The 27,558-nt window shown below is 39.2% G+C and overlaps 1 protein-coding gene and 1 non-coding gene across 5 annotated transcripts in view; both read left to right on the plus strand.

The window, feature by feature from the left end:
• The first annotated feature begins 874 nt into the window (after positions 1-874).
• The window catches only part of PIK3CB (phosphatidylinositol-4,5-bisphosphate 3-kinase catalytic subunit beta), a 182,404-nt gene continuing 155,720 nt past the window's right edge, over positions 875-27,558 (plus strand). For 2 of the 4 annotated variants that reach the window (XM_053903772.1, XM_019437877.2), the window contains exon 1: positions 875-987. The gene's annotated coding sequence lies outside the window, so the exon portion shown is untranslated. Of the gene's footprint in view, positions 988-1,101; positions 1,216-1,248; positions 1,380-27,558 lie in introns of those variants that run through there. The other 2 variants (XM_019437857.2, XM_019437869.2) reach the window with 2 other exon arrangements.
• On the plus strand, positions 8,926-9,029 carry LOC128777523 (small nucleolar RNA U13). Its single transcript, XR_008422768.1, has one exon. It is a non-coding gene; the product is annotated as a small nucleolar RNA U13 (small nucleolar RNA).

Consider the following 27,558-nt stretch of genomic DNA (forward strand, 5'->3'; position numbering starts at 1 on the left):
TAAAATAACTCTACGATATAGTAGCTTTACAATAAGTTAAGATTTTAGCTTTTCAGTAAGTGAAATTGAAGTGTGCCTCTAAGAAAGTCTATAAAATTTCCTGGTAGAGGTCCAAAGATAACAGGAGATAAGGTACACAGCAAAGGGGGCTGTGTAAACTATAAGGCACTACATACAAATGTTAGCTGTTACTGTCGCAAAAATGAACACACAAAAAAATAATCTTGGGCTTGGAAGGCTGTACTTCTGCTTTTATGACCATTAATATAGCAGGACTTGAAGAACCAGCTGTGAAGCAGCCAATCTAGCAACTCCATCTCCAGAAGTGGAGTGACAGAAGAAGGGGGAAAAGCGATGGGCTGCGCCCAGTCAACGAGGAGTCAGTTCAAAGTTCCAGAACGGAATTCGGGAGAGGGACTGGGAAGCGAAGGCCAACAAGGAAATCTAGAACAGAGGGTGTCTCGGGAGGGGGCTACGAAAGCCGGGGCAGGTGGCGGTTCTCTGCTGAAGGCGGCCTGTTGGAGATCCCCAATCACACTGTCTTCCAGAAGCCACAAAGAGGAGCCGAAACGGCGAGCAGTAGCGTCCCAGGAGGGCAGGGAGCCCGAGAGAACTAGGCGGCAGCACCGCCTCTCCCTCTGCCTTGCCGGGCCAGTCCCGCAGGTCTGGCGGCGGCCGCTGCGGGGCCGGGGATTGGTCCGAGCAGCGCGCGGGGCGGGGCGAAGGCTGCTGGAAGGCCTGCCGGGGAGGTGGGCGCGCGCGCGGGCACGGCGGCGGCGCGCGCGTGCTCCGTCGGTCGGTGCGGCGGCGGCGGCGGCAGAGCGGGCCATGGCTGTGGGTGGCGGGCCAGTGTAACGCCGCGCGGGGCAGGCGGGAGGCGACCGGGAGAGGCAGGGATGGGGGTGCCTCAGCGGGACTGTCGCGGTGGCCTGGGCTGCTGACCGCGTAACCGGAGCTAGGAGTCTGCGGCGGCGGAACACCGGGCAGGTGAGAGCGGCGGCGCGGGACCCGGATGCGGCGCAGCCGAGTGGCGGCGCGGTCGCGGCGGCGGGTGAGGTGCCCCCGCGCGGGCGGGCGGCGCGCTCTAGCCCGCCACAGCCTGCGGCGCCGGCGAGTTGTGTACCCGCGGCGCGCTTCCTGCCGTCGCGGAGGACACCCGCCCGCCGGCCTGCGGGGGCGCTTCGCTCCACTGCGGCCCTCCCGGGGCTCTCTTAGGTGAGCGGCGCTTCCTGGCCACCGGGCGGCCGAGACGCGACCGGTAGCCCCCGGCCGCTGGCGCTTTTGGTGGCGTTCCTGAAGGGCCCTTTCTGGAGAGGCGGCGCCCTCGCCCTGTCTCTCCTCCGCCTTTGCGGACGTCCCCGCGGCTTCTCCACCCTCAGGTGCCTTTTTGTGTAGAAGTGCATTTTAGGGGCGGGGATCCTGGGCTGTTGTGGTACGGTCGTGTTTTCAAATTCCACCGCCTCCACTGACCAGCCCTGGGACCTTGGGCCCAAGTGTCCCGATTTGTTAATGGGAATAATAATACGTACTTCACAGGGTTGTTTTGAGGATAGGACTGGATGATGTGCATGACCGATCAGCCAGCGCTCGGTAAGTGGTAAGCCATTAGGAGCAACCCTGGTGCAGCATCTTTTCTCGTTAGCCATTGCTGATTCCAGGCTGCGGGTGTACGTTTGGGGGCACATTTATTTACAGACTGCTCTGGTGTTGCAGTAACCTCCACTGAAATTGCCTAATATTGGAGACTTTTCTCTTACAGTGGCCAAAATAGAATCCTCTATTTCCCATACTAGAATCTTGTAGTCTCTTTCTTGCTAAGGCTTACTTGGGCTACCTGTCTCAGGTGCTGAGTGGCAATTGTTGAAATAAGACCGAAAGAATTTTAGGATTCGCTTAGGATAGAAAATGGTGGGACACAAACTGGAAGTGCTTTGCAGTTTAAATAATCTTAAGTCACACTTAACTGTCACTTGTTACAGAGTATAAACACACGAGGAATATGGAAACAGACTCATTTTTCTGCGTTGCTACATCCGAAGGGAGTGACAAGTGCTTTTGTAAACATCATTGTGGGTAGTGTTAGTGTCTGGTGAAGTCATCATAATTAAATTAGATGAGTACTTACTTTGAAGCACTGAGTGAATGTTTGGAAATGTGATTCCTAATAAAATCATCTCCGAGTCAGTATTCTCAGCAGTTCATTAATCATTTGGGGATTTTTATGCAACGCTGTAAGGTTTTTATGGTAAAAGCAGAACTGTTTAAGTCATGATAATGTAGCATAAGACAGTGGTCAGGATAAAGATCTTAGTTTCAGAAGGCAAGTGTAGAAACAAGTAATAATCATAAGCTTTAAAAATGAAAATTGTATTCACTAAAGCAAAAATGACTAAGAACAAAAAAACTTTGTTTTACACCCCTGATTCATACTCTGATGAGGATCTTTGACCTTTAGGGTGTTTTTTAGAAGTGTAGAAAATTGAGTTGTCTTTTAATTTATTGCCATTTTGCACCTCTTGACTGTGTTTTCTACTTTGTAAAGAGACTCATCCACAGAGACTTTGATTCAACTTATTTTTGAATGTGAACAAAATACACAGAAAAAAAATTAAAATTAGACCTTGTAATCTAAGATACGTTCTTCCTAAATTGTGATTTTTCCTCTTGCCTCACTTTAGATTGGTGAACCTGACAGTAGAAGCAGTACTATGCTAGCTGCTGAAAAGGCTAGGGGTCAGAAGTCCCATCTTGCTTCGTTCTAGGCCTGGACTTGGGTCCCTAATAGCTGGGGCTTTGGGGATGTCACTCAGTCTTTTTGGTTTTGCCTTAGTCTTTTTATTTATAGAGTTTGAGTGGGTGTGTGTCACAAGGTTTGGGAGGGTGGTGATGGACTAGTGAATCACATTATATAGAAGAACCTTCCAGGATATTGCACTTTTATGGTTTCCTTCTCTTCACTCCCTTTCTCTCTTTTGTTGATTTTTCCTTCTCCCTGAATTCAAAACATCCTAATGCCTTAGCACTTCCAAGCCATTCCCTCAACTTAAAAAAAAACTTTTTTTAAAATAAGATCTGTGCCCAATGCAGGGTTTGAACTCACAACCCCAAGATCAGGAGTCACATGCTCTGCTGCCTAAGCCAGCCCAGTGCCCCATCCCCTCTACTTTTTTCTTTTCTTAAAAATTTTTTTTTTGAGTGTAGTTAACACACGGTGTTACATTAATTTCAGGTATACCACATAGTGATTCAACAAGCGTGTACATTACATAATGCTGTGCTCACCACAAGTGTGGCTACCATCTGTTGCCATACAATACTATTAACAATATCACTATGTTCCCTCTACTTTTTTTCTACCTGTGCTCTCTCCAGGTGATCTCATCATGTCCACTGTCCATGTGCTGTTGACGTTCAGATTTTTTAAAAGGTTTATTTATTTTGAGACAGCGAGCAAGAGTGTGGTGAGGGGAGTGGGAGAGACAGAATCCCAAGCAGGCTCCGTGCTATCAGAGCAGAGCCTGATGTGGGGTTCGATCTCACAAACTGTGAGATCGTGATCTGAGCTGAAATCAAGAGTTGGACTCTCAACTGACTAGCCACCCAGGTGCCCGACGCTCAGATTTTTATCTCCAGTCCTGAACTTTAGATTTCTTTTACTGCCTTTGTGGTATCTTCACTCCATTTGCCTTTAGGCATCCAAAACTGAACACGTTCAGAGTGGAGCTCTTGATTTGTTTCTCAGCCTTTTCCTTCCTCAGCACCCCTCTGCCCTCCTTCTCCACCCTTGTTAAGTGAAATATCTGGTGGTCATTCTTAATTCATCCCTTTGCCTCACTGCGCCTCCATTCCCCACATAATCAGTCCTTCAGCAATCCCTGTCAATTTTACCTCCAAAATACATTTCAGGTATATTTACTTCTTTGTTTTTATTGCCACCAACCCATTTCTTCTTGGGCAGTAGCTTCTTACCTGGTCTCTTGCCTCTGGTCTTGCTTTCCTGTTTCAAATAGTGATCAGAGTGATCTTTACTCACTTTCCTGCTTCAGTGGCTTATTACACTAAGAAGTAAATCCATACTCTTTACTTGCATTATCTGCTATTATCTTGCTTGTTTACTTATTTATTTGTTATGGCTTTTTTCCCCTTCGGCATACTCTAAACTCTCTGAGGGCCAGGATCTTGTCTGTCTTCTATATTGGTATTCTTGGTAACCAGAGCAGTGCCTAAAACATTTCATTAATGTTGAATGAATGAATGTGTGAATGAAATAAGTCAGTCTTTTGATTATAAGTTCAACGTGTGTTGAACAAACTTATTCTTTTTGGTCCCAGATTTGTGCAAATAAGGAAGTAATCAGAGGGCCTAGAGGTATTCTGTTAGGCATCCTTATTCCTCAGTCTTGGTTAAGGGGTGCTGTACCTCCTGAAGAGGCTAGACATTAAGCCACTAATAACAACAAATGTGATTTTTATTCATTGTGTACTGGTTCATTAGTATTTTTGTAAATAAGGGACCAAACAGGTTTTCCAGGCTTGTGTTGTTCTTTTGAGACATTGAATTTTGGTCTTGACTGGAGGAGATTGGTTCTAGAATGTGGTACTTTCATTTAGTATTGCATACCAAATCCGATAGGGTAGCAGTTGGGATGTTTGCAGAGAGCAGGTGTGTTTATTTCAATTACACTATTTAAAAAAACAAAAACAAAAACGGAGACCCCACCCCTGCTCCTCTGTGTGTGTGTGTGTGTGTGTGCGCGCATGTGTATGTGTGTGTCCATCTTCTCAACCATTTGATTTGGAATTATCATGTCTTGGGGATAAATTCTTACCATTTGGTTTCTTTCTTTCTTTTTTTTCAGGATTTTATTTTTAAAGCATGGGATTCTGTCTCTCTCTCCCTCTCTCTCTGCCTTTCCCCCACTTGAACTCTCTTATTAAAAAAAAAAAAAAAATTAAAAAAGAGTGTATAATTCCATTGTCAAAGTAGAAATAGAGAAAAAATATGTTGGAGGAGAAAAGCTTAGATTAGAAGAATAATATTGACTTAACGTTTAGTGAAAGAGAAGAAGAAAAGGAAGATAGGTGAGAATATCATCAGTTTTTTTGGCTGGCGTGAGACAACTTCCCTTATCACTCCTCTTACCTCTCACTGCCCTCCCCAGATTTTGTCACTTGGATTTTTTCCCTCTCCTCACTCTTCATTCCCTGATTGGTATGGGCTTTTTTTCTAAGGAGTACCTGTGAGCCTTCAGTAGTTTAATGTCTGCTGCTGTAATGCTTTGTGAGAGGAAACTATCCTTTTCTTGAAGAGGCCTTTCTTCTCCTAGTCAAGGTCTTTCTGCCTACATTTTCTAGCCATTGGGTCCAGCTTTCTCTTTAGACTGGCTCCAAACTGGGGCACTTCCTTTTTAAGTTGTTGTTCTACCATAGATTCCATAGTAGCCTTTATGTTATCTCCAGGTTAAATAGTTCTGAGTCACAAGCTTCTAGTTGAGAGAGAGAAAAATGAAAGGGATTAGATGTGTGGTTGGGTGTGTATAGTGTGTTTGTTCTAGTTGCTCTGATAATGCAGATTGTGTCTCTAATTTAGACCTTTCTTTTTCAATAGACTTGTTTATTATTATTCATTAAATAAAAACTTTTTATATAAATTTCATATAAATATATAATTTTTGTATAATATATGATGTACAGTAAATATATAATACACTTTTAGATAAATATTTTTAAATATTAAAATTAATTATTATTATATTATCCACAATCAGCATGGAGGCAGACATGGGGCTGGATTCCAGGACCCTAGGATCATGACCTGAGCCAAAATCAAGAGTCGGACACTCAACCGACTGAGCCACTCAGGTGCCCCTATTTTTTTAGATGGCCAAAGAGATTTTGATAAAAAGACATTTCTAAAAGAGGATGACATTGAATTTAAAAAATTTTATATACAGTAAAACTCTAATTTTTAAAATTAATTAAAAATGTTTTCAGTACAGTTAATGTACAGTGTATTAGTTTTAGGTATACGGTGTAAATGATTCAACAATTGTATTCATTACTCAGTGCTCATTGTGATAAGTATAATCTTTATTGCCTATCACCTAATTTCACCCATCATCCACCCACCGCTCCTCTGGTGACCATCAGTTTGTTCTCTGTAGTTAAGTCTGTTTCTTTGGTTTGTCAAAACTCAATTTTTTTCATATACAGTCCTGGTTTTTTTTTTTTTTATTATTATTAAATGTTTATTTATTTATTTTGAGGGGGAGAGAGTATGAGCCAGGGAGGAGCAGGGAGAGAGGGAGAGAGAGAATCCCAAGCAGGCTCCATGTTGTCAGTGCAAAGCTTAACATGGGGTTCAAATCTCACAAACCCTGAAATCGTGACCTGAGCCAAAATCAAGAGTCAGATGCTTAACCAACTGAGCCACTCAGGCGCTCCCATCCTGAGTTTTAACACACGCATAGATTTTTGTAATCATAGCCACCACTAACAGTATACAGAACAATTCCAACACCTCAAAGAATTCCCTTGTGTTACTCCTTTGTAGTCCTCTCCCTTCTCATTCTGAGCACTTGGATTCATTTTATTTATTTATAAAAATATTTATTCATTTTTGAGAGAGAGAGAGACAGAGGGTGAGTTGGGGAGGGGCAGAAAGAGAGGGAATCACAGAATTCAAAGCAGGTTCTGAAGCAGGCTCCAGGCTCTGAGTTGTCAGCATGAAGCCTGACCCAGGTCTCAAACCCATGAACCATGAGATCATGACCTGAGCCGAAGTCAGATGCTTAACTGAGCCACCCAGGAGCCCTTATTTGTGTTTTAAAGAGAAAATTTTTCATGGCTAGAATATGTTAGAACTATGTTAGAACTAGAATGAGTGGATAACTGATCACCCTAATTGTTGGTTTTCTTTTGGAAATATAAATGAGATAATTCCAGTCTTCAACATGCAATAAACTAATTACCCTTGTAGATGAAGGAATGTTTATAAAGGCTTTAAATTAAAAAATTACTGTATAACTTCTGAAAACTGTCAAGTGAGGTGAATCCCATAATGTCAGCTTCTATAAAGGACCATCTAAGAGAATTTGGAGGCTAAGTCTGTGATAATAATGGATTCATCTCTCTGGTAAATCTAGACTTCCCATTTACTGCTCTTGCAGGGTTAGCTAGAGATTAATTTTGCCAAGGATTATGTTATGAAGTCTCAGTTTTTCTTCCTAACTTCTCTCTAGCATTGTCACTTTCTGCTAGCCTATTTTTTCCTAGCACTTAAAGTTGTTTTTAACCATTCAACTTTCCTAGGGATTGAAGGGAGGATATGCTATCTGTATAACTATGGTGTGTTGCAAATGTAGCTTTCATTTATCTTATATATATTAGTTTCAACCTAAAGCAGTTAATAATGTAGAAACTTCATCATTTCCTTACAAAATTCACAAATCCTTACCCTGAATCCTGGCTTCAGGATCTGTTTTCCCCCACCTCTTCGCCAAGAATGCATACCTCCTCATTTCCTGCAGTATTCAAAGCAGTTTGCTTGAGGTTATCATTGCCCTTTTAACTGGGTGTATTTACTGCTGGACCATCCTCTCTGTTGTGGTATTGCTAGAGCCAGGTCTGCAACTCACAGTCCTCTGGTGCAAGCTAGGAAGAACTGACATGCTTGTTCCTGACTCTAGCCTGTCCTCCCCTGGTGCTGGAATCACTTGGGAGACCACCAGGCAAATGCTTACTTGTCTTCAGGGGAAATGCGATCCTGATTATCCATGCCTTCAGGAGAAGGATTATGTGGATTAAAAGAAATCCATGAGTAATCCAGAAGCTTTATTTAAACTGCAGTTTAACCACATTCCTGACGATAGTTTTTCCTTGCATTTCTAATAACTGTAATATTTACTAATTTCGTATCTATCTCCTACCATATAGAAGTATTGGCAATTGTGAAGTAGGGAAAGGATGGGAGGGGTCAAAGGAATTAGATAATGAACAGGCTTTGCCCTACATAATTTGGTGTTGACTGGGTGGTTTAACCACAGTGCTTACTAGACCTCGAAGACCTGAATTCCATGAATTCCTTACCTGCTGAGCCACTGGAAGAAATTTGAGGTGACTGTCAACAAAAGGGCAAACTCCATTTTGAGACATTTGCTCCTTACTAGTTTAAATGATTGAGCTTTCATGATTTAAATAATGAGTACTTCAGACCATGAGAATTATAAGTTTAATGCAATTTGAAGTTTTCTTTAATGTTTATTTAAAAATTTAAATTTTCAACAATTTTCAGAGGAATTAAACTGAAAAACTGCAGTTTGAAATAGAGATTGTCTCTCTCTCTCTCTCTTTTTTTTTTTGGAGTTTATTTTGAGAGAGAGAGAGCTCGGGCAAGAGCAGGGGAGGGGCAGAGAGAGAGGGAGAAAGAGAATTCCAAGCAGGCTCCCCACAGTCAGTGCGGAGCCTGATACAGGACTTAGAGTCAACAAACCATGAGATTATGACCTGAGCCGAAACTAAGAGTGGGATGCTTAACGGACTGAGCCATCCAGGCGCCCCGAGATGCTCAGTTTTTGTAGCCAGACCACTTACTACTACCTCTGACAAGTTACTTACACAGTAATTAATTTCTATTAAATCGTTGAAATATGGTCAGTTAAAATTGTGTATTTTTTTTTTTTTTTTTTTTTGGTGCAAAAATGTGTTATTAAAGCATGAGGACAGGGCCCATGGGCAGGTAATAGCTGCCTAAAATTTTGTACTCTTGAACTACCAATTTAGTGTAGGTCTTGTATTTATATACTAATAAAAGCAGTGTTTATAAATCATTACAAATTGCTGCTGTTATGTTATCTGAACAAAAATTATAATTTGTTAGCTAAAACTTACCTCTCCAGTTGTATATTTTAAAAAAGTTAGGTTTCTGATCCTCTTGTAGTTCATAAGCATGATGATTGGGTGTTCATGCTGTTGTGTGATATGTGCCTCCCTTAAACCTTGTTACGACCTTGGCACATTGCCTGTCTGACATAGGGGAAAAAAAAAGGTTCCATATTTATCAGCTAGATATATATATGTGTGTGTGTGTGTGTGTGTGTGTGTGTGTGTGTGTGTGTGTGTGTGTGTGTGTATATATATATATATATAATTCCCCTTAATTGAGATTCATTACAGGTAGTTTTTTTTGGGGGGGGGGGTGTCCTGGGGGACAACCATCTGGGATTCTCTTAATATGTTTATTTTTTGCTAGAGAGCCTAAGGAAACATCCATAGGAGTAGATAGATGATAGTTGGTTTTGACAAGGTGGTGATCAATTGAAATTATTTTGGGGTGCTTTTTTTTTTTGGTGGTTAGGAAACTTTCACATTTTCATTGAAAATCATTGGTTGTCTTAAGTCTTAGTATACTTTACCCACCATTTCATTATTAATATTTTTCCTAAGTAATTGGTATTGTTCTGGGTTTTAGGTCCTGATTCTACCTACAAGAAATGTCTACTGTGTGTGTGTGTATGGTAGCTATGTATGCCATATCAACCAGCAGCAATGATTTCATCCTTAACTTGTGAAGAATTTATGATTTCTTTAATTCTGTATATTGTCACCTATTTCCTTTCTTTTTCTCTTTCTTCCTTTCTTTTCTTTTTTTCTTCTTTCTTTCTTTCTTTCTTTCTTTCTTTCTTTCTTTCTTTCTTTTTTCTTTTTAAAGTAATCTCAAGCTCAATGTGAGGCTCGATTTACAACCTGGAAATCATGTGTCACATGCTTCACCAATTGCTCCAGCCAGGTGCCCCTCCTTTTATTTTATATCATTTTTTGTCATTTAAAGTTGTGGCTGTCAATATAGCCCGTTAGAAAAACCGCTCTTTTGCCTCTGAAGGAAGGTTGGCCCAAAGAATGGAAAGAACCTTCTATTTGAATATGTTCAAGTATGTAATACCTTTTGTACCATATGAAATTCAGAAAATAAGGGGAGAAGAAAAAAAAAAAAGAACTTGCTCTTTGTGCTTACTATATGGGATTAGACTATAATAGTAGTTAACATTTATTGTATGCTTACTTACATGCCATGTTATGCTTAGTGGCCTTCCTAGATTTTATCTTCATAAACTTGAAATGAAGGTAGTGATGATATCCTTGCTTAAGAGATAAGGAAACTGAAGCTTTGGGGGATGTTAACATGCCAAGCATCACATAGTTGAGGAAAAGTCAGGTTTCAAACTCAGATCTGACTCTAGAATTTACGTGTATTTTCTTCTTTCTTTCTTTCTTTCTTTCTTTCTTTCTTTCTTTCTTTCTTTCTTTCTTTCTTTCTTTCTTTCTTTCCTCCTTTCTTTCTTTCTTTTTAAGATTTTATTTTTAAGTACTCTCTACACCCAACATGAAGCTTGAACTTACAACCCTGAGCAAGAGTGTTTTGCTCCACCGGCTGAGCCAGCCAGGTGCCCCTAGAATTTATATTTTTAACTGATTGCATCATACAGTTCTTTATTTTTTAGGCCCTTCAGAGGAAGGTTAAAAGATACTATATAAGTTTAAAGTGTTGTGTTTTTTTTAGTATAATAATCGCCACCTTCATCTTACACTACCTGTGTAGTATTTGGAAACAGGATGCAATTTTCTGTTCATTGAACCTTTAACCTTTTTTTTTAATTGAAGTATTAGTTTCAGGTGTGTGTGTGTGTGTATATATATATATATATATATATATATGTATTCAACAGTTTAATACATTACTCATTGCTCACCATGATAAGTATAGTCTCCATCTGTCACCAAGCAATGTTATTACAGTATTATTGATTGTATTCCATATGCTGCATTTTTCACCTCCTTGATTTATTTTATAACTAGAAGTTTGTGTCTTTTAATCCATTTATTTTACTTATCCCCCCACTCACCTCTCAACCATTAACTTTCTAACTACTCTTAAATAACTTGATATAGATATAGCCTAGTTTTATTGTACGAGTTATGAGTTAAAAAATTGGGGCTCCTGGATAGCTCAGTTGGTTAAGCGTCAGACTCTTGATTTCAGCTCAGGTCATGATTGAGCCCTGTGTTGGACTCCCCAGCTGGCAGTGCAGAATCTGCCTAGGATTCTCTCCCTGTTTCTCTGCTCCTCTCCTATTCTTGCTCTCTTGTTTATCTCTCTGAAAATAAATAAATAAACATTAAAAAAAAACAAATTATTTGATGTAGTATGCCTTTGTTTTGAATGTATAAAAAGCTTTGCTTTTGCCTTGGCTTTATAGTTAGAAAGTATGTGGTTTTAGGGGTGCTTAGATGGCTCATTGGGTTGAGCATTGATTCTTGGTTTTGGCTCAGGTCTTGATCCCAAGGTTGTGGGATCCAGCCCCGCATTGTGCTCCGTGCTGAGCATGGAGCCTGTGTAAGATATTCTCTCTCTCTCTTTTGCCCTCTCCCCGACTTTTCCCCCTCCTCATGATCTCTTTCTTTCTCTTAAAAAAAAAGAAGAGAAAAAAAAAGAAACCTGTGGTTTTATGCTTTGTTATATATATGTAGCTAACAAAAATGCTTAATGTATGATCTGGTATTATTAGATGTTCTAGTAAGTGGGTGTAGATCATCTTTACAGAATTTTCAAATACAAAAACTCTGAAGTATTTTTTCCTCTCCTGCCTAGGTAATTTGTTGGGTGCTATATTGAAACATCTTGCTAAACTGGATCCTAAAGTGTTGGGAATAGAGGAAGGTAGACATAAATTTACTTTTGTTTCATGAATTCACTTCTGAATAAATGAACCAGTAGATTACAGTTATTAATCCTTTAATTAAAAAAATGAATAGATAAGCATTACATTTGTGCTGTTTGGCCTCCCTCCTCCCCCACATTCACATGAGAAAAGAATGTGAGCATGAACATTATATCTATCATTAATAGTATTCAGACACATAGAAGGGGATGCTCAGTTTGTGAGTTGGTGCCCCTCTTGTTGGCATGGAGCCCACTTTGGATGCTCTGTCCCCCACCTCTCCCTCCCCCACTCAGTTGCGTGTTCTGTCTCAAAAAGGAGTAAACATTTATTAAAAAAAGTTTAAAATTCTACTGCCACATGGATGTAATACAATTTAATAACAAAAGTATTCAACAAAAGCTTAATTAGATAAGATTAAACTTACTTTGCTGTTATGAATAACCTTATAGTGAACATCTTTGAACTGAATCTTTAGATACAATCATTATTTCTTAGGTATGACACATGAAGACTTGGAATTGCGTTTGAATATCACATTTCCTCTTTTTTTATTTTATTATTATTATTTTTTTAATTTCCTTTTTTTAAATTATATAAATTGCAGAGGTTGGAATTATATAGGGAAAGGGAAACTAATGTGTATTGCATCGTGAATGGTAGATAGTCCTAATCTACACAGTGTGCATAGCTCTTTAGCGATCTGCATAGAAGTATTCTAAAATCAATCATTTTCCTTTCATCTATTTCTGTACTCAGTGGACTTGTTCGGTTTTTATTCGGTGTCTCAGCCATTAGGTGTGTATGAAAAAGTTCTTTACTTTTTTCTATATAAACATTTTATCTGTTCTCATTTAATTTTGTTATTTATTTTTTTAAAGATGTCATTTTTTAATGTAATCTCTACACTCAGTGTGGGGCTTGAACTCATGACCCCTAGATCAAGTGTTGCATGCTCTTCCAACTGAGCCAGCCAGGTCCCCCTCTAAATTTATTTAATTTTAATTAAGTACAATTGGACATACTATATTAGTTTCGTGTGTACAACATAGTAATTTAACAATTATATACATTATGAAATGCTCACCAAGATAAGTGTAGTTACCATATAACACTGTACAGAGTTATTACAATATTAATTTTAACTCCAGTGTGGTTATCATACAGTATCGTACTAGCTCCAGGTATAGAGCTGTTACAGTATTAATGACTGTATTCCCTATGCTGTTCTTTTCATCCTGTGACTTTTTTTTTTTTTTATAACTGGAGGTTTGTATCAACTTCCTTAACCTATTTTGCCAATCCCCTTTACCTATCTCACCTATCCCCCAACCTCTACCCTCTGGCAATCCCTAGTTCTGTGTATTTATGAGGAGTCTGTTGCTCTTTCTTTTGTTGTTGTTTTGTTTTTTACACTTCACATATAAATGAAACCATACGGTATTTGTCTTCCTCTGACTTATTTCACTTAACATAACAACCTCTAGGTCAATCCATATTGTCATGAATGGCAAAATTTCATTCTTTTTAATGGTTGAGTAATCTTCCATTTTGTATATATACTATATCTTTATCCATTCATCTATATCAGTGGGCATTTAGGTTGCTTCCATACCTTTGCTATTATAAATAATGCTGTAGTAAATATGGGGTGCATATAGCAGTTTTGTTTTCTTTGGGTAAATACTCAGAAGTGGAATTACTGGATTGTATGGTATTTCTATTTTTAGTCTTTGGAGGACCCTCCATAGTGTTTTCCGCAGTGGCTGTACTAATTTACATTCCCACTGACAGTGCACGAGGGTTCCCTTTTCTTCACATCCTTACCAACACTTACTATTTTTTATGTTTTTGATAGTAGCCATTCTGATTAGTGAGATTGTGGTTTTGATTTGCATTTCCAGATGATTAGTGATGTTGAGCATCTTTTCATAATGTCTATTGGCTGTCTGTATGTCTTTGGAAGCATGTCTATTCAGGTTCTCTGCCCAATTTTTAGAAAATTTTATTTATTAACTGAACATTTAAGATTTTATTTATTTTTATTTTTTTAAGACTTATTTTTTATTTTTTACAGAGAGATAGAGTGTGAGTGGGGGAGGGGCAGAGAGACAGGGAGACACAGAATCTGAAGCAGGCTTCAGGCTCTGAGCTGTCAGCAAAGAGCCTGATGTGGGGCTCGAACTCATTAGCCTCAAGATCATGACCTGAGCTGAAGTTGGACACTTAACCAACTGAGCTACCCAGGCGCCCCAAGATTTAAGTAATCTCTACACCTAAAAAATGGAACTTGAACTCACAACCCCAAGATTAAGAGTCACATGCTCTACCAATTGAGTCAGCCAACTACCTCTCTCTGCCCATTCTTTAATCAGATTGTTTTTTGGTGTTGAGTTGTAAAAGTTCTTTATATATACATATTTTTAAATTTTTAGTTTTCAGAAAATTTTTTAAGTAAGCTCTACACCCAACGTGGGGCTTGAACTCATGACCCAAGATCAAGAGTCACATGCTTCACTGACTGAGCCAGTCAGGAGCCCCATGTTCTTTATATATTTTGGCTATTAACCCCTTATCAGATATATCATTTGCAGGTATCTTCTCCCATTCTTTAGGTTGCCCTTTTTGTTTTGTTGATGGTTTCTTTTGCTGTGCAAAAGCTTTTTACTTTGATGTAGTCCCAGTGGTTTATTTTTGCTTTTGTTTTCCTTGCCTGGGGAGACAGATCCAGAAAAATATTGCCAAGGTTGATGTCCAAGAGATTACTATTTAAGTTTAGTTTTATGGTTTCAGGTCACACATTTAGCTCCTTAATCCATTTTGAGTTTATTTTTTGTGTAAGGTGTAAGAAAGTGGTTTGGTTTCATTCTTTTGCATGTAGCTGTCCACTTTTCCCAGCACCATTCATTGAAGAGACTGTCTTTTCCCCATTGTATATTTTGCCTTCTTTGATGTAGATTAATTAATTGAGCATGTAAGTATGGGTTTATTTCTGGCTTTCTGTTTTATTCCATTGATGTATATATGTCTGTTTTTGTGCCAGTACCATGCTGTTTTGATTACTGTAACTTTGTAGTATAGCTTGAAAACTGGGATTGTGATACCTCCAGCTTTGTTCTTTGTCAAGATTGTCTTTGCTATTTGGGTTTTTGTTTTACTTTATAAATGTTAGGATTATTCGCTAGAGTTCTTCAAAAAGTACTATTGGTATTTTGATAGGGATTGTGTTGAATCTGTAGAGTGCTGTGGGTAGTATGGACATTTTAACAATATTTTTTCCAGTCTTTGAGCAGGTGTATCTTTCCATTTATTTGTGTCAACTTTGAATTTTTTTCTCAGTGTCTTATAGTTTTTAGAATACAGTTCTTTCACCTCTTTGGTTAAATTTATTCCTATTTATTTATTTAAATTCCAGTTGGTTAACTTAATAGTGTAGTATTGGTTTCAGGAGTAGAATTTAGTGATTCTTATTCCTAGTTATTTTATTCTTTTTGATGCACTTGTAAATGGGATTGTTTCCTGAGTTTTTCTTCTTCTATTTCGTTGGTAGTGTATAGAAATGCAGCAGATTTTTATATCTTGATTTGTGTCTTGCAACTTCACTGAATTTATCAGTTCTAATAGTTTTTTTTTTGGTGAAGTCTTTAGGGTTTTCTAAATATCCTATCATGTAATCTGCAAATAATGACAGTTTTACTTCTTCCTTCCCAATTTGGATGCCTTTTATTTCTTTTTTCTTGTCTGATTGTGGTTACTAGAAGTTCATTCAGTACAATGTTGATTAAAAGTGGCTAGGGGTGCCTAGGTGGCTCAGTCTGTTAGGTGTCTGACTCTTGGTTTTGGCTCAGATCATGATCTCATGGTTCATGGGGTTGAGCCCCATGTTGGGTTCTACATTGACAGCATGGAGTCAGCTTGGGATTCTCTCCCTCTGTCTCCCTCCCTCTTTCCCTCTCTCACCCTCTCCCTCCCTCTCCCTCCGTCTCCCTCCCTCTCTCTTTCTCTCCTTTCCTCTCTCTCTTACTTTCTCCCACTTGAGTACATGCCTGTGTGTGTGCATACACCCTGGCTGAAAATAAACATTTTTTTGTACAGTGGTGAGAGTTTTTCTCAATTTTTTTTGACAATAGGTTTATTGATTATACATATATATGTGTGCGTGTGTGTATGTGTGTATATGTAATTGCATACCATACAGTTCATCCATTGAAAGTGTATAATTCAGTAGTTTTTAGTATATTCCAATACATACAAAAATCAATTTTAGAACATTTTTTATCAGTGTGAGAAGAAATCTTTTAGCTATCATTGTTCAATCCCATCCATGCCCCATCTCTAAGCAATGGCTAATCTACTTTATCTCTGTAGATTTGCCTATTACGCAGTCTTCTGTGATTGGCTTCTTGTACTTGGCATAATATTTTTAAGGTTCATCCATACTGTAACATATATCAGTACTTTCTTTTTGCTGAATAATTCTATTTTCTTTTTAAATTTCATTAATAAATGTGATTTGCTAAGTATTATGGTTGTTAATCAGGAGATTATTCATGCCCTAGGTTTTCTTTCTGTATATCATCTGCTTGTTAACATTTTGCTACATATTCATTAAACTGTAAAAGTATTGTTAGAGAGAGGGAAATGATGTAAATTTTAAAGTGAGTTTAGTGGTACCTGGGTGGCTCAGTTAGTTAAACGTCCGACTCTTGATTTTGGCTCAGGTCATGATCTCACAGTTTGTGAGACAGAGTTCTGTGTCAGACTCTGCTCTGACAGTGTGGCGCCTGCTTGGGATTCTCTCTCCCTCTCTCTCTTTGCCCCTCCCTCACTGACATGTGAGTACGTGCATGTGCTCTTTCTCTCTCTCTCTCAAAATAAATAAACAAACAAACATACATTAAAAAAAAAAAGTTACCTATTAATGTCCTTGGCAAGAATTTTAAAAGGGGCTTGAAACTATGGGATAAATGAAGCAAAATTTGGAAATTACACCTAGATTTTACTTTTCATGTTTTTTCTCAGTCCCCTATTGTGTCTTATATTCCTTTGAGCTAATACTGTGTATACTATCTACACTTGAACCTAAATTAAGGACAAAGGTAATTAGCTGTAGAATTGGAGTGTTGGAGAAGAGATAGTGTCATATTCAGAGCACTTCTATCCTGAAACCCAGTCCAGACTAGTTTCCCACAGAGTTTCACAGAACACCTTGAGTTGCTTTACTGTAATCTCAGGTATTTTGCCGTGTGTGTATTTTGAAGAATGGTTTCTTAGTTAACCTATGAGGCTTAAACAGACATTTAACTCTCAAGTGTTGTCTTTTAGAAAGAGGTTCGTTCCTGAAGTGTTTTGTTTTTTGTCTCCAATTGGCTTCTTTTTTTGGATTGTTTAGATTGGATTTGGATTGTTTTCAGTTTTGGGCTGTTATAAATAAAGCAAGTATGAACATTTATTTTTTTGTGTGAACAAAATATTTCCCTTTTCTGTGATAAATGCCAAAGAGTGCAATTACTGAGTTGTCGGGTAATTACATGTTTAGTTTTATAAGAAACTGCCATAGTCCCTTTTATCATACGAGGAGTAACACAGAATCCTTATATAAACAGATGCTAGTTGCAGTATATAAACAAATCCTAGCTGAGCTGCTGTTCTGGTTGAAGTAAGCTTGGAGTTACACCTGCTTGATCACCACCCAGTGACTGTGCCAGCCGTGTGTGCACTCTTCTTCCAGCCTGGAACTTTATCCAAGGCTGTATAGTTGAAGTGACATTAAAAAATTAAAAAAAAAAAAGGTGGGGGGTGGGGAGTGCCTGGCCGGATCAGTCAGAAGAACACGTGACTCTTGATCTCGAGGTCCTGAGTTCCAGCCCCACACTGGGTATAGAGATCACTTGAATAAAAATTTGGGGGGTGGGGAAAGACTTAGGAGTGATTTTAGGCTTATTACTGGCAGAGCTGTTATTGGCACTCAGGTTTCTTGATTCTGAGTTTTTTGTTGTTTTTATAAATCAGGATTATACTTTCATATATACATTTTGAATGGTCAAATAGTCACAACTATTTGAATGGTCAAATAGTCCCCACAAAGTTTGTGATGAAAAACATAGTATTATGCTGCTCCATTCTCTTCTAATATAATTATACCAGGGTATTTGGTATTTGTGTGTGTCCACATATATGTAAATGTATTTTTTAAAGTTTATTTACTTTTGCGCATGAGGGCATGTGAGCGAGCAGGGGAGGGGCAGAGAGAGAGGGAGAAAGAGAATACCAAGTAGGCTCCACATGCTGACTGTGTGGATCCCATTGCCGGGCTCGAACTCACAAGAACCATGAGCTCAAGACCTGAGCCAAAATCAAGAGCCCGATGCTTAACGAACTGAGCCATTCAGGTGCCCCTAGCATATGTATTATTTTGTACTAAATTATATTCTTTTTATTTCTCCTTTATTTTTTTATTTAAAAAATTTTTTTTAACGTTTTATTTATTTTTGAGACAGGGAGAGACAGAGCATGAACAGGGGAGGGTCAGAGAGAGAGAGACACAGAATCTGAAACAGGCTCCAGGCTCTGAGCTGTCAGCACAGAGCCCAATGCGGGGCTCGAACTCAAGGACCGCGAGATCATGACCTGAGCTGAAGTCGGTGGCTTAACCGACTGAGCCACCCAGGCACCCCTATTTCTCCTTTATAAGGCAGTATGCTGTGTTAAAAGATATATATGTAATTACTTAAAATTATGTTTCCTTTGTATTATCTATAAATTTTATTGCAGTGTGGTAAGAGGATGTTATGAAATATTTGTTATTTTACAAAAGGGAGCATTGGGTCTGACATGACTGAGCACCCCTAGAATAGATGGGATATGGTGGTGCAGTGCATGGGAAGACTCCAGTGGGAGGGAGGCTGGCATCTTGGAGTAATTGAAAGGAGACTGTATATAACTTTAGAAGAGAGAGTGAGGGGGACAGATGTGTAGGATGAGTCCAACAGGGAGGCAAGGGCCGTGTGGGACCTTGTAGGAGGAAGCTTGGAGAGTTGTTTGATTAGAGCAAAAGCTGAGGAGTTTCGAGGTATGAGTGACTCAGTCAAGTGCAATTTATAGCTGAAATGGACTTAAAGATCATATAGCTTAATCATCCTGCTTTACAAATAAGAAAATGGAAATTGAGGGAATTTTCCCAAGGTGAGACAAATCATGAATGAGCTGGAGCTAGAACTTGACCTTGGTAATTCATTGTTTACACTTGACTGCCAGGCAGAGGGATTGCTTTTTTTTTTTTTTTTTTTTAATTAATTTAAAATTTTATTTTTAAGTAATCTCTGCACCCAGTTTGGGACTTGAACTCATAACCGCAAGATTACGAGTCGCATGTTCCCCTGACTGATCAGCCAGGTGCTCCCATAGGGATTACATTTTAGACCGTTGGGAGCATTTCAGATTTCACCAAGAGAATTTCAGGATAGAGATGGCTGGATGGCTGTGTGCAGGCTGGAGGCAATGGGTAATAGGAAGCCACAAAGTCAGGGCCCTTAAGATTTTACCCTCTGATCAAAGTGAATCACTAAATATGAGTTCTGATCTTGACTTATGATGTTATTTAATAGTTTTTTGTGTTAGTGTGCTTGGTTTGTCTTCTAGTAAGTATGCCCGTGACTTTTTACTTCCTATATATTTTGGCTCAAATACTTTGTAAGTTATGAGTTGTACTTGTAAGTTGCCCCAGCATGAGATTTGAATTAAGCCGCCAGCTTACTAGAATCTATTACATTTATTAATATATATATACCCCCAAACCGTCCACCCTCACAAAAAGTAGTATAGCATACTCATTGTTCTTTGTGTCTTTTGTTTGTCAGTTACCAATATATTTGATAGTTTTTAGGTATTGAACTGTTTTATTCCTTTCCATGGCTTCTAATTATTTTGTTGTCAATATTTTTCTCTATTTGTGTATGAATGGACATTTAAATTTTATCTATAATCTTTCTGCTACAGTTTTGTCTAGTTTTATAGTGGCCAGGTATGATACAGTTTGTGCAGGATATGTGTGGAGACAGAGAAAGAGAAAGGCTATGATGCTGATAGAGTCAGGGAAGGAAGATGAACAGGAGATAATCTGGGAAAAGCTAGAAGAATGATTGGAGGAAAAAAAGGGAGAGAGGAATAAGGATAGGAGTGAAATAGCCCTGGTCTTCCCAAGGCAGTACTGAAACCCAAGACTCAACCTTTCTGTTACTGTCTTGGGACCAGACTGAGTTCATAGTTGGTTTTTTTGTTTTTTAAAAATTTTTAATGTTTATTTATTTTTGAAAGAGAGAGAGACAGAGCACCAGCAGGGGAGGGGCAGAGAGAGAGAGAGACAGAATCCAAAGCAGGCTTCAGGCTCTGAGCTGTCAGCACAGAGCCTGACGCGGGGCTTGAACCCCACAACGGTGAGATTGTGACCTGAGCCCAAGTCAGAGGCTCAACTGACTGAGCCACCCAGGCGCCCCGTTTTTGTTTTTGTTTTTGTTTTTGTTTTTTAAAGAAAGCTTGACTTTTTTTTTTTTTTTTTTTGAGAGCACAAGTTGGGGAGAGGAGCAGAAGGGGCGGTGGAAGAAAGAATCTCAAGCAGGCTCCATGCTCAACCTGGAGCCTGATGTGGGGCTCAGTCCCACGCCCTTGGGATCATGACCTGAGCCAGATCAAGAGTTGGACATTCCACTAACTGAGCCACCTAGGTGCCCCCTGAAATCATCTTTATTAGCATGTTATCTTGGGCAAGTTATCTGTCCTCTGTATGCCTCCGTTTCCTCATCTGTAAAATGGGATAAATGGGATAATACCTCATCATGTGTTAATTCATACAGAGCTGTTAGTGTAGCATCCATCCACATTGAGAAAGCTTTCTGCTCCCTTTTACCTCCAAACTTTGCTCTTAGTCATTTTCATCTCAGGTGTACTTTTCCCCCAAAACCCTCTAGGTTGCACTAAGAGCCCCACTTTTATATCCTATACCTTTGTCTTAGCTTTCACCCCATTCTTTTGAAATTCCCATAGCTAATTATTTACCCCTTAGGGTGGAGAACCATCTCTTGTAATGTCTTTTACAATTTAGTTTCACCCTGCATCCACCACTAAAATACTTAGCACAGTGCCTGGCATACAGTAGGCACTTGATAATGTTTGAATTAAACTGAAGAAAGCCTTAGGCCTTAGGAACATTGAACCTAGAGAAATACTTACCTTTCCACCCATTCCCCAGCCATCCACTTTCATTCCCTGAGGCAAGCAATGGCTAAAAATTCATATCCTAGGGCTGCCTGGGTAGCTCAGTCGGTTAAGTGTCTTGACTCTTGATTTTAACTCAGGTCATGATCTCACATTTTGTGAGATCGAGCCCTATTGGGCTCTGCACTGACAGCATGGAGCCTGATTGGGATTCTTTGTTTCCCTGTCTCTCTTGTCTTTCCCCCATTCATGCTCTCCCTCTCTTTCAAAAAAAAAAAAATTTTTTTTAAAAGTGTGTACTCTAAATATTGTACATTGTTCTGTACATTGTAGTCACCCCACGAAGAGGATGAATAAAGAGTTCTAATAAAGTCAATTGAAATACCATGTCATGGTATTTATAAATCCATTTTTTCCCAGCCCTTAATTTGATTTAGGGTACAAGACATAATAAAATAACCAGCACTGTAAGACAACCTACAGTATAATGCTAAATTGTGTTTTAAAAATCCTTAAGATTCTGAGGAGACCAAGGTCAATGTGAGCTGGACTGGTAAAAGAAGACATCCTGGAAACCAGACTTGAATTTGGTCTTGAAGGACTTGATGGTGAAACTTTCTCAGTGGAGGGATGGGACAAAATCTAGACTACAGGCATTAAGGGAGCTAGTAGGGAGAGACTAATGGAAATGATGTTGGCTGTTAAGGAAGGAAAAGGAAAAGGATGGGAAGAAGGGAAAGAGGGACAAGTGAGGTATGTATGTTTCTGGAGTCAGAGGGAAAGATCTGGTTGGTAGGAGGGGATTGAAAATGCTAGCAAGTGAGGTAAGTACAGGAATTAGATGCCTCAAGATGCTGGGTTTAGTTTTAATTTTTTAATTATTGATTATTGAATAGGTAATACACTTCTATGATTCAAAATTCAAAAGGAAACAAAGCATACAGTGAAAAGTCTTTTTTTTTAAGTTTATTAATTTTGAGAGAAAGTGAGAGAGAGCTAGAAGGCACATGCATGTGTGAGGGACGGACAGAGAGAGAGGGAGAAGTGTCAAGGAGGCTTCCATGCTGTCAGCGCAGAGCTGGATGTGGGGTCAAACCCATGAACCATGAGGTCATGACCCAGCTGGAAGTAAGAGTCAGAAGCTCAACCGACTGAGCCACCCTGAAAAGTCTCCCTTCTCTCTGTTGTCCAGCCACCCAATTTTCATTACTTGAGGCAGCCAGTGGTTACAAATGCATTTTTCCTGAGTGCTTATATAAGCAAATACATATGTTTTTATATATATCCTAACTTTTTTAAAAAATAAAAATGATAGTGTACTCCAAACATTGTTCTGAGTGTTGCTGTTTTTTCCCCCCATTTAGAGACTTTGTTTTTTTAATAGTTGCATGCGTAGCATTCTCTTACGTGGATATACCATTATGTACCTAACCAGCTCCCTATTGGTAGACTTTTAGGTTTACAGTTTTTAGACATTACAAGCAATCCTGTAATGAATAAATAACATTTAGATTTTCTGAAACATTTCGTTCAGATTCTATATGATCTAAGATCTGGATTATGACCATTGAAATAAACAAGGCAAATTGACATACTGTAATAAATGGCTCAAATTCAGAGTAGTGATTAACAAATCTATGTGTATGGATATAATTTATGTGTTTGTGGGCACTTCCACAAAGAGCTATAGGAGCCATGGAATGATTGCATATAGTATAAAGCTTAAAAGTACAAAAATTTATTGTAAAAAGTAAGCCTCTTTTCCCCTGCATAGGGATCCCTGTAATGTCCCAGTTTCTTGTATTTTGATGATCGTGTTTTTCAACATCCAGCCATGGGCAGCATCACCACTGGCCAGTCTACTTGTTTTCCTGTGTAACTCCAGAAATTGCCCATCCTCTCACTACGTAAATGTTAGCTTATTTTTCTGTTGGTCTTTCTAGCTCTTTATCTCCTATTGGTCTCTTTTCAAGTCTAACTTACTCCAGAATAATTTTGAATAAATAGGTGCCAGATACCCTGAGATTCAGAGCCTTCTGTCTTCAGTCCCAGCCTTGACCAAATAGGATGATGCCAATGTAGTCATTCCTGGGGTTCCTCTGTCTGCTGAGCATGTTTAGTTATCATGTGGCTGGATGAATATACTGGTGGTCCTCCGTAATGTTTCTTTTCAAGTCTGAAAAACCACTTAAGATTTTATAAACAAAGCACTGATGTGTTTATGATAGTATGTTAACCCATCTTTCTCTTAGTCTATATAAAACCTGTTGCTCTGCTGATATAATTAAGGAAATTCTGATACTTTTCGTAAGGGGAAGGACAAATCCTTTTAAAATGGGAAGTGGATTTTCTAATGCTGACTTTTTTATTCCTTTTTTTTTTTTTTTTAATTTTTTTTTCAACGTTTTTTATTTATTTTTGGGACAGAGAGAGACAGAGCATGAACGGGGGAGGGGCAGAGAGAGGGAGACACAGAATCGGAAACAGGCTCCAGGCTCCCAGCCATCAGCCCAGAGCCTGACGCGGGGCTCGAACTCACAGACCGCGAGATCGTGACCTGGCTGAAGTCGGACGCTTAACCGACTGCGCCACCCAGGCGCCCCTATTCCTTTTTTTTTAAAGTTTGTTTGTTTGTTTGTTTATTTATTTATTTATTTATTTATTTATTTATTTAGAGTGAGCAGCAGGAGCAGGGGAGGAGCAGAGAGGGGGGTGAGGAAGAGAAAGTCCCAAGCAGGCTCTGTACTGTCAGAGCAGAGTCTGACACAGGTCACAAACTCACAAACTGTGGGATCATGACCTGAGCTGAAACCAAGAGTTGGATGCTTAACCAACTGAGACACCCAGGCGCCCCTGATTTTTTATTCTTAATGAGTTTGTTAAAGGCTACTCTCAGTATACCTAGGAAAGAAAAAGAATTCCTAAGGAATTGTGTATCTTGCATTTAATGACCAGATTACAGCTTATTTTGTAGAGCTGGGGTTTGTTTTTTTTTTAATGTTTATTTATTTTGAGAGACAGAGAGCTGGTGCACACATGCACAAGTGGCGGAGAGGCAGATAGAGAGGGAGAGAGAATCCCAAACAGGTTTCATGCTCAGTGCCAAGCCAGACGAGGGGCTTGGTCTCATGACCGTGACGGCATGACCTGAACTAATATCAAGAGTCAGATGCTTAACTGAGCCACCCGGGCACCTCTTGTAGAGCTATTCTTTTTTTTTTTTTTTTTTTTTAATTTTTTTTTTTAACGTTTATTTTTCAGAGAGAGAGAGAGACAGAGAGAGAGAGAGAGAGAGCGCGAGCGAGCTTGACAACAGAATGTGAAGCAGGCTCCAGGCTCTGAGCTGTCAGCCCAGAGCCTGACGTGGGGCTCGACCTCACGGACCGCGAGATCATGACCTGAGCCGAAGTCGGACGCTTAACCGACTGAGCCACCCAGGCGCCCCATTGTAGAGCTATTCTTAATAGCTGATGAGAGGGGCGCCTGGGTGGCTCAGTCGGTTAAGCGTCCGACTTCGGCTCAGGTCATGATCTCGCGGTCCGTGAGGTCGAGCCCCACGTCAGGCTCTGGGCTGACAGCTCAGAGCCTGGAGCCTGTTTCGGATTCTGTGTCTCCCTCTCTCTGACCTTCCCCCATTCATGCTCTGTCTCTCTCTGTCTCAAAAATAAATAAACGTTAAAAAAATTAAAAAAAAAAATAGTTGATGAGATTATCAAATGAGAATAATGTTATATCCACTTAAAGGCCATAGAAGGCTTTTTGATTAGGTAATATAAAAATAAATAAAATTTAGAATATAGTGAAATTTTAGTGAACATAATGGATATTAGTTTCCTGTGACAAGAAAACTGGAAGAAACACTTATTTTCTAAACCATGATATTACGGTTCTATAAACAGTGTTCTAAGGTTATGCCAAAGTGAATGTCTTTGTACTGGTTCTGTATTTACGGTGTGTTGCTAATGCAAAAATATTCTGTGATTTTAACTACTAAAAGTTTAATAAGAGTTCTGCTTTCATTAAATTTTATAATAGGAGCTAGGAAATTATTTTGATGACTGTTATTTTCTAAAATACTCACATGGCTTTTTCTCCAGAAGAGGTCAAATAATTTGTCAGGTTACTTGTGTTCCTATTTCCTTATCTAGAAAAAGTAGTAACATTTCTAATCTGTTTGTTGTAAGTGATTTAACAGTAAATGAGTGCTTTGCCAATATATGGAATACTAGTGAGCTGACTCCAGTCAAAATTCAGACCTTTGGAATGTCAGATTTGTTCTGCTAAGGGTTGGGGCTTTCTTGGGCATGCAAGCTACCAAGACTTCCTGAAAAGGGTGGCCAAGAGCCTCTGCATTTTAGAGCTTATTTTACAGTGTAGAGTACAGACCTAGGGAAGGAGGCCAGCTGCATTTTAGAACTTCATTTTACAGTTTAGAGTACAGACCTAGGGAAGGAGGCCATTTCTCTAGGGTGTGCAGGCTGCTCCCCTAGAGCCCCAGGCTCTTTTAGCTCTGCATTGAATTTCCCCATCACTCCTGAGAATTGTTCAAAGAGCTTTTCTCTTCATCTTGGTTAGTGTGACATCCCATCCCAACCCATCCTAAGTCTTACTGGAAAGGGATCTCTTTTTCCTTGGTGCAAGTACTTCTTCATATATCCAATTAATGGACAAACCTAAACATATTGGTTGAGCATCAAGGTACTGGGCTAGGTGTAAGTGAGAGATGCACATATGTGTCCTATCTTCAATAATGTTATGATGTTGGTATTTAATTTGATTGGGAGGATGATATTTATTATTATTTATTATTTTAGAGAGTGAGAGAGAGTTCGAGCCAGGGAGAGGGGCAGAAGGAGAGTGGGAGAGGGAGAGGGAGAGAGAGAGAGACAGACAGAGAGAGAGAACCTTAAGCAGACTCCACGTTCAGCATGGAGCTCAACACAGGGCTTGATCCAATGACCCTGGGATCATGACCTGAGCCGAAATCAAGAGTCACTTGGCCGATCAACTGACTGAGCCACCCAGTCGCTCTGGGAGGATGATGTTCATTTATAAAAATGCAAGGTGGCATTGATTTGAAAATCAATGCAAATAAAGACAGGAAAATACATTTTTTCACATTCTAATTTGATTGACAAAATTTCAGGAAATTCACGAGCTGGGAATACCTGTTTGAGTCTTAGTCATCAGTCACTGGCACTCTCCCTACCTTAACACCAACACTCCTCCCCACCCATTTTTTTTTAAACAGTGGGTAAATTGTCTTGTTACAGAGGTGGATACTTTTATTTAGTCAGAAGACTGGAGCAGTGGGTGTTTGTTTACAGTCTAAGATACTTTTTAGGATCTGCTTTCCTTGTTCCCTCAGGGCTGAACTTTGAAAAGGTCTAATCTAGTGTGGTCAGACCAAGTCTGAATGGTATCCTTTATTCTAACTTCTGGAATTGTTATAAATGCAAGATTTTCTTTTGTGCATTTCTGTTAGCTTAAAGAACTGGCCATGGAAAAATCTGCTTTATTCACATATACCTTTTGATATTAAGGTGTATGACTGTTTTCTTGTTTACTATATATTTCCTATATAGTAATACTTATTTGTGGAGTGTTTATTGAGAGGATATATGGTATATGCTGTATGAGGCACTTGGGGATGCAAAGTCGAAGGCTTTGACATTCATGGCTTTAAGGAACTTTAAGAAAGACAAATGAACAGATAATTCTGATGTTGTGTGGTGAGTGCAAGTGATAGAGCCAATCCAGAGTATTGTGGGAGCCCAGAATGGAGCAGTGGTTCTCACAATATGGGGGCCCTAGTGATCCCTGAGCTCATAAGGATCTGTGAGGTCAAATCTGTTTTCATAACTTAAGACATTATTTGCTTTTTTGATGTCATTTGCTTACAAATATATGATGGAGTTTTCCAGAGGCAATATAATTTGTGATATGCCAGTACATTGGATACAGAAGCAGAGAAGAGAATCTAGCTGTCTTCTGTTAAGCCAGGCATTTAAGTAGATTTGCAGAAATATAAAGCAGTATTACTCTTTTCACTAAAAGTTTTGTTTTGAAAATTATGGTTTTTAAAGTTAAAATATGTTTAAAATGTTTCAAATAAACATTTAATAGATCTATTAATTTTTACATGGTAAATATTTTAAAATCCTTGTTTTTAACTTCATATTCAGCAAATATTGATATAACTTAAATAAGAGCTTTTGAGTCCTTGATAATTAAAAAAAATTTTTTTAAATATTTATTTATTTTTGACAGAACGTGAATAGAGGAGAGCAGAGAGAGAGGGAGACATAGAATCCCAAGCAGGTTCCAAGGTCTGAGCTGTCAGCACAGAGCCCGATGTGGGCTCGAACTCATGAACTGTTGGATCATGACCTGAGCCGAGATCAAATACTCAACCCACTGAGCCACCCAGGTGCCCCTCAATAATATTATTTTTAAGATTTTATTTTTTTTAACTAACCTCTACACCCAATGAGGGGCTTGAACTTACAACCCTGAGATCAAGAGTCACATGCTCCTCCTACTGAGCCGGCCTGGTGCCCCTGAGTTCTTGATAATTTTTAAGAGTGTGAAGGGGACCTGCAACCAAAAAGTTTGAGAACCACTGGAAT

Source organism: Panthera pardus, unplaced genomic scaffold (genome assembly GCF_024362965.1).
Source record: "Panthera pardus isolate Hobbes unplaced genomic scaffold, ASM2436296v1 HiC_scaffold_16, whole genome shotgun sequence".
NCBI lineage: Eukaryota > Metazoa > Chordata > Mammalia > Carnivora > Felidae > Panthera > Panthera pardus.